Source organism: Colobus angolensis, unplaced genomic scaffold, assembly GCF_000951035.1.
Source record: "Colobus angolensis palliatus isolate OR3802 unplaced genomic scaffold, Cang.pa_1.0 Scaffold35, whole genome shotgun sequence".
Lineage (NCBI taxonomy): Eukaryota > Metazoa > Chordata > Mammalia > Primates > Cercopithecidae > Colobus > Colobus angolensis.
The window spans coordinates 412,566-418,863 of record NW_012116821.1 but is presented as its reverse complement, the minus strand read 5'-3'; the positions used below and the strand labels follow the sequence as shown (position 1 = coordinate 418,863).

The 6,298-nt window shown below is 48.7% G+C and overlaps 1 protein-coding gene and 1 pseudogene across 1 annotated transcript in view; both read right to left on the bottom strand.

The window, feature by feature from the left end:
* Window positions 1-3,995, bottom strand: part of LOC105519505 — a 118,242-nt pseudogene extending 114,247 nt beyond the window's left edge.
* Window positions 1-6,298, bottom strand: part of TIAM2 (T-cell lymphoma invasion and metastasis 2) — a 569,840-nt gene that overhangs the window by 280,948 nt on the left and 282,594 nt on the right. The window lies entirely within an intron of this gene.

The following is a 6,298-nucleotide window of genomic DNA, read 5'->3' as shown; positions in this document are numbered from 1 at the left end:
TGTAATCCCAGCACTTTGGGAGGCCAAGGTGGGCGGATCACTTGAGGTCAGGAGTTCGAGACCAGCCTGGCCAACGTGGTGAAACCCCGTCTCTAGTAAAAATACAAAAATTAGCTAGGCATGGTGGTGCACACCTGTAGTCCTAGCTACTCAGGAGGCTGAGGCAAGAGGATTGCTTTAACCCGAGAGGCAGAGGTTGCAGTGAGCCGAAATCGCATCACTGCACTCCAGCCTAGGCAATAGAGCTAGACTCCATCTCAAAACAAAAACAAAAACTCTCTTGGGTCTCTCTAAGATTCCTAGCCCTCTGGCATAGCCTGTACTCAGGATGCCTGGCCAGCTTCCAGATGGAATTCCTCACTGTTACTGTGGAAAGACAGGCAGGCCTCCGGGGTGGAGGTGAAAGGGGAAATGAGGGACGAGCTCCTGATGAGCTACTCCTCCCTCCCCAGGCTGCCAGGCTAATTGGAGAGAGCCTTACCCTGGGCAACCTGACCTCCGTTACCATCCTCCCAGCCTTCTACTCTGGTGCAACAGACCATCCACTGGCTCATGATGAGTTACTCTATGCCTTCTGCCTCTTCATGTGGGCAAACGGCTTAAGGTAAGTGAAGGCCTGCTTGGGAAGCTAGAGGGACTCACTGCAACCTCTGGCTGTGAGGGATGCTCCAGGCTGTGTGTCTACCTCAGTGGCCTCTCCCCACTCTATAAATCCATCTATTTTCTTGGCCACATCTTCTTTTGGAGCCTACTATATTCACAAAGCAATGGTACCAAAGAAAGAGGAGTTAAAGATGATGCAGTAATCTATTTCCCTGGTAAGTAAATGTCCTACAGCTAAGCTCAAAATATCAGGTTACATAATAGAGCAACAGGCTTGGAAAAGAAGATGGTATTGGAGGCTGGGTGCAGTGGCTCATGCCTGTAATCCCAGCACTTTGGGAGACCGAGGCAGGCAGATCACGAGGTCAGGAGATTGAGGCCATCCTGGCTAACACGGTGAAACCCCATCTTTACTAAAAATACAAAAAATTAGCTGGGTGTAGTGGCACATGCCTGTAATAAGTCCCAGCTACTCAGGAGGCTGAGGCAGGAGAATCGCTTGAACCCAGGAGGTGAGGGTTGCAGTGAGACGAGATCGTGTCGCTGCACTCCAGCCTGGGTGACAGAGCAAGACTCTGTCTAAAAAAAAAAAACAAAAAAAGGATGGTATTGGAAATTTGGGGTGAACTCTAAGGATTAGCCTGGCTACTACATACAGAGTATGGGCCCTGACTACTCTGACTTACTGAGGCACACTAGGAAGACTCTGGAAGGACTACAGACCAGGAGCTAGGAGTGACTCTGACCAGCCTTCCAATCAAACGTCTTGTCTTGCAGGTAGCCTACAGCAGGACTGGTGCAGAAATTACTTATCATGGCAGGGCACCGTGGCTCACGCCTGTAATCCCAGCACTTTCAGAAGCCGAGGTCAGAAGTTCAAGACAGCCTGGCCAGGAGGGCGAAACTCCATCCCTACTAAAAATACAAAAATTAGTCAGGTGTGGTGGAGCGCACCTGTAATCCAAGCTACTCGAGAGGCTGAGGCACAAGAATCACTTGAACCCAGGAGGCAAAGGTTGCGGTGAGCCAAGATCACGCCACTGCACTCCAGCCTGGGCGACAGAGTGAGACTCTGTCTCAAAAAAAAGAAAAGAAATGACTTGTCCCCCTTTTCACAGTCTCCCTGGCCCCAGAGAACAGAAAAGTCAGGGAGGAGGAAGACATGACACTCCCAGCTGTGCCTCTGCTGCCGGCCAAGTCTCCACTGGGGCCAAAGGGGAAACTCTTGCGGGAGGAGTAGAGGGGCCCACATCTCCCCTCTTGGCTCCCCCATGCACACTGCCTTATCTCTCCCCCTCTAGCCAGGAACCAGTTGTGTGTTTCCTCTGCCAATTTACTATGATTGTGTATGTGCTGCTACCACTGCGGCCGCCATGGTGGGGCAGGGAGGAGAGCAAGGCTCTGCCTGTTCTACTTTTTCTACCCTGGAACTGTAGCAGATAAAATCACTTCTGTTTGTTCAGTTTTTCACCACTAGCATTCGTGACTGCTTTCTTTCCCAGTTCTTCTCCAGACCTGCCATGGCTGAAATAATCAGGTTTCTCTCCTTTAGAGCTGGAAGCTGGAAACGTGACGCTAAAGCCTGCCTTAAAGCCTGGAACCAAACTGCTAACTATAACCTCCCATCTGACCCCGAGGTCCAAGCGGAACAAACAGTTTACACCAGCACATACTGCTAAGTTTAGGAACCCCCAAAACAACCTGATGGGAGTATTCATAGGATAAACAAAGAGCAAATGTGTAGCCCTGGCTTCCCCAGACTCCACAGTCTCAGGGCAGGAAGGGTATCTTCCAGCAGTCGGCTCAGAACCATCGAGGGATGCAATGGCAACAGTTCCTGGTTTCAGAACAGGTTCTACTACTGTCAGATGACTCCCCCATAATTGTTCAAAGGCTGTGGTAAGTTCCGCATAGGGGAGGGCAGAAAGGGGATACAGCTGATGGACACCATCTTCTCTGTATATTCCACACTGGCATTGTTACGGGCAAAGGCCCCTACCTCAAACAGTATCACTGCTGGGCACCAGCTCTCGCATATCGCTGGTGACTGGGATGGATAAAAAAGTGTCAGTTTTTGGCTGGATACAGTGGCTCATGCCTGTAATCCCAGCACTTTGGGAGGCCGAGACCAGCGGATCACTTGAGGTCAGGAGTTCAAGACCAGCCTAACCAACGTGGTGAAATCCCGTCTCTACTAAAAATACAAAAATTAGTTGGGCATGGTGGCAGGCACCTGTAGTCCCAGCTACTCGGGAGGCTGAGGCTGGAGAATGTTTGAGCCCAGGAGGCAGAGATTGCAGTGAGCCAAGATCGCGCCACTATACTCCAGCCTGGGCAACAGAGCAAGACTCTATCTCAAAGTGTCAATTTTCATACATCCAATTGGATACATGAAAGAGAAGGTAAATAAGAATCCAGGCCAGGCACAGTGGCTCATGCCTGTAATCCCAACACTTTGGGAGGCCAAGGCAGACAGACCATCTGAGGTCAGGACTTCAAGATCAGCCTGACCAACGTGGTGAAACCCCATCTCTACTAAAAGTACAAAATTAAGGCCAGGCATGGTGGCTCATATCTGTAATTGCAGTACTTTTGGAGGCCAAGGCAGATGGATCACCTGAGGTCAGGAGTTCAAGACCAGCCTGGCCAACATGGTGAAACCGTGTCCCTACTAAAAATACAAAATTGAGGCATGGTGGTGTGTGCCTGTAATCCCAGCTACTCAGGAGGCTGAGGCAGTAGAATGGCTTGAACCTGGGAGGGGGAGGTTGCAATGAGCCGAGATTGTGCCACTGCACTCCAGCCTAGGCAACAGAACGCGACTCCATCAAAAAAATAAAATAAAACAGTAAAAACAAAAATATTTTATTTCCAACAATAATAATCCACTTTCCAACTAAAGTGATCTGACACTGACTCTTAATTACCTTCAAGAGCTTCTGGGGGCCATCAGCTGCTCCAACACTGAGCTTGTGTAAAAGCTGAACCATGAGGCCACAAAAGTGGTCAAAGGTTCTGGGAATTCAGGTCTGGGGGCTCACTTCAATCAGAACCCTCTCCTGCATGTGGACAGAAACCTGCAGCACGCCAACTCGTCTCAGAGGACTATCCAGCAGCGTCAGGGAATTCTGGTGGGCTGTGTCTGAGTGCACCTCCCCAGGGTCACGTCCATTCTTCAACAACATAGACTTGTGCTTGTCACAGCTGAGCAGCTCTTATGTCTTCCCTACCAGGACTGTCTCCAGACTGGCCTCCTCCAGCACCACAAGGATGCTATGGCCTCTGAACTGGTTTCCTGCCCCAGGTCAGGGCCTCTTGGGTGCCATAGCATCCCAGTCCTTTTCCTGCTCCCCATCACTCTGGTCACAAGGTTGGACTCCAACACTGAACATGGCCACCTTGCAACCTTACTTTTTTTTTTTTTTTTTTTTGAGACGAGTCTCGCTCTGTCGCCCAGGCTGGAGTGCAGTGGTGCAATCTCTGCTCACTGCAAGCTCTACCCCCCAGGTTCATGCCATTCACCTGCCTCAGCCTCCCGAGTAGCTGGGACTACAGGCGCCCGCCACCACGCCTGGCTAATTTTTTTTGTATTTTTAGTAGAGAAGGGGTTTCACCATGTTAGGCAGGATGGTCTCGATCTCCTGTGATCAAGATCTGCCCGTCTCAGACTCCCAAAGTGCTGGGATTATAAGCGTGAGCCACCGTGCCCGGCCCTTGCAACCCTACTTGTAAATGTTTATAAAATGTTTTCTTTTCCTTTCTCATACTGTGTAGCTACATAGAAACATTGAGTTGTATAGTTGAAAGGACCCCAAAAATTCATTGAGTCCAATGGAACTCCCAAAGTTACAAATAAAGAAATGGTAACCCAGAGAGAATATACTGTTTCGTTCAAGATCATGCAGCTGTTTTTGGCAAAACTACCCAAAACCCAGGGATCCAGTCTTCTTTTCAGTAATATATGCTGACTGCCTGGATTATTACCTCTGACTGGACAAACACCAAGAACAATTCAATGAAACACATACAAGTTCTTTCAAACAGCTCATCTTCTGTCACCCACCAAAATGGAGACAAGCAAAGGCACTGATAAAAGTCACATGAGTCCCAAAACATGTCACACAACAGACTCAACAGAATGCACTTTCTTCTTGGGGGCGGGGGGGGGTGGACATAGAGTCTCGCTCCGTCACCCAGGCTGGAGTTCAGTGGTGCAATCTTGGCTCACTGCAACCTCCACCTCCCAGGTTCAGGTGACTCTCCTGCCTCAGCCTCCTAAGTAGCTGGGATTACAGGCGGCCACCACTATACCCAGCTCATTTTTGTATTTTTAGTATAGACAGGGTTTCACCATGTTGGCCAGGCTGGTCTCAAATTCCTGATCTCAAGTGATCTGCCCACCTCAGCCTCCCAAAGTGCTGGGATTACAGGCGTGAGCCACTGTGCCGGGCCAGAATGATCACTTGTATATCATCAATAAGGAATCCAATGGTGAGAGAAAGTAGGACACAGAGACACATACAACCGTCATACACACAAGGTTATAACCACCACACACGGAAGGTGGCCATGTGGAGGATGGACCCTGAGGGTAGTGACAATGAAGTGATTGCTTCTTAAGAGGAAATGAAGGTTCAGAAAATGAGCAAGGAAAGCTTTAGAAGGAATGCTTGAGATGAGCCTGGAAGGCCGGGGAAGCCAGTACTCTCGAGTCATTAAGTTGATGCAAAAGTGATTGTGGCTTTTGCCATTACTTTCAATGGCAAAAACCACAGTCACTTTTGCACCAACCTAATACAACAACAAAATTCCAATAGAGAAGAAGATGCAAGCAAGTGGGACCTGCTAGGAGGGAGGGAGTGTATCCACAACAAATGGATCCAATCAGTGAAGTTTCTGATTTTCTTTTAAATCTTGTGTAACTTCAAGGTATTTGCCCACATGACACACAGTGGCTTCCCATCAAGCAGTTCAGTAGATGACTGTCAAGGGAGGATTACTATGGCTAACTCGTTTCACAGAATGGCTAAGATTTTCCAGAGGGAAAGTTCAAAATGGACACGTGAAATGGGAAAATATTTTGGTTTCTGATGCAGCAAACGTTCATTGAGCCTTCATGTATTCATGCAGTAGGTGTTGATCCCAGAGGTTTCATATGCCACCAACACAAAAGATAACTTAATTTTGATGGATTCCAGATGTGTTCTTCCTTCACTTCTGCTCATATGCACCAATGCGCTTTTGAGAGCCCTCATTTTCATCCAGCTTCATGGTTATGCAGAGTGATGAGAAGTATGACTATCATTCTGCCAATCACAACCTTAGTACAAGGCCTGAAGAAGAAGGTTAGTGGCTCCATTGCCAGGAGACACTGGGAATCACTAGAAAACAATTTTATGGCTGGGCACAGTGGCTCACACCTGCAATCCCAACATTTTGAGAGGCCAAGGCGGGTGGATCACCTGAGGTCAGGAGTTTGCAACCAGCCTGGCCAACATGGTAAAACCCCGTCTCTACTAAAAATACAAAAATTAGTTGGGCATGGTGGCGTGTGCCTGTAATTCCAGCTACTTGGGAGGCAGAGACAGGAGAATTACTTGAACCTGGGATGCAGAGGTTGCAATGAGCCGAGAACACACCACTGCACTCCAGCTTGGGTGGCAGAGTGAGACTCCATCTCAAAAAAAAAAAAAAA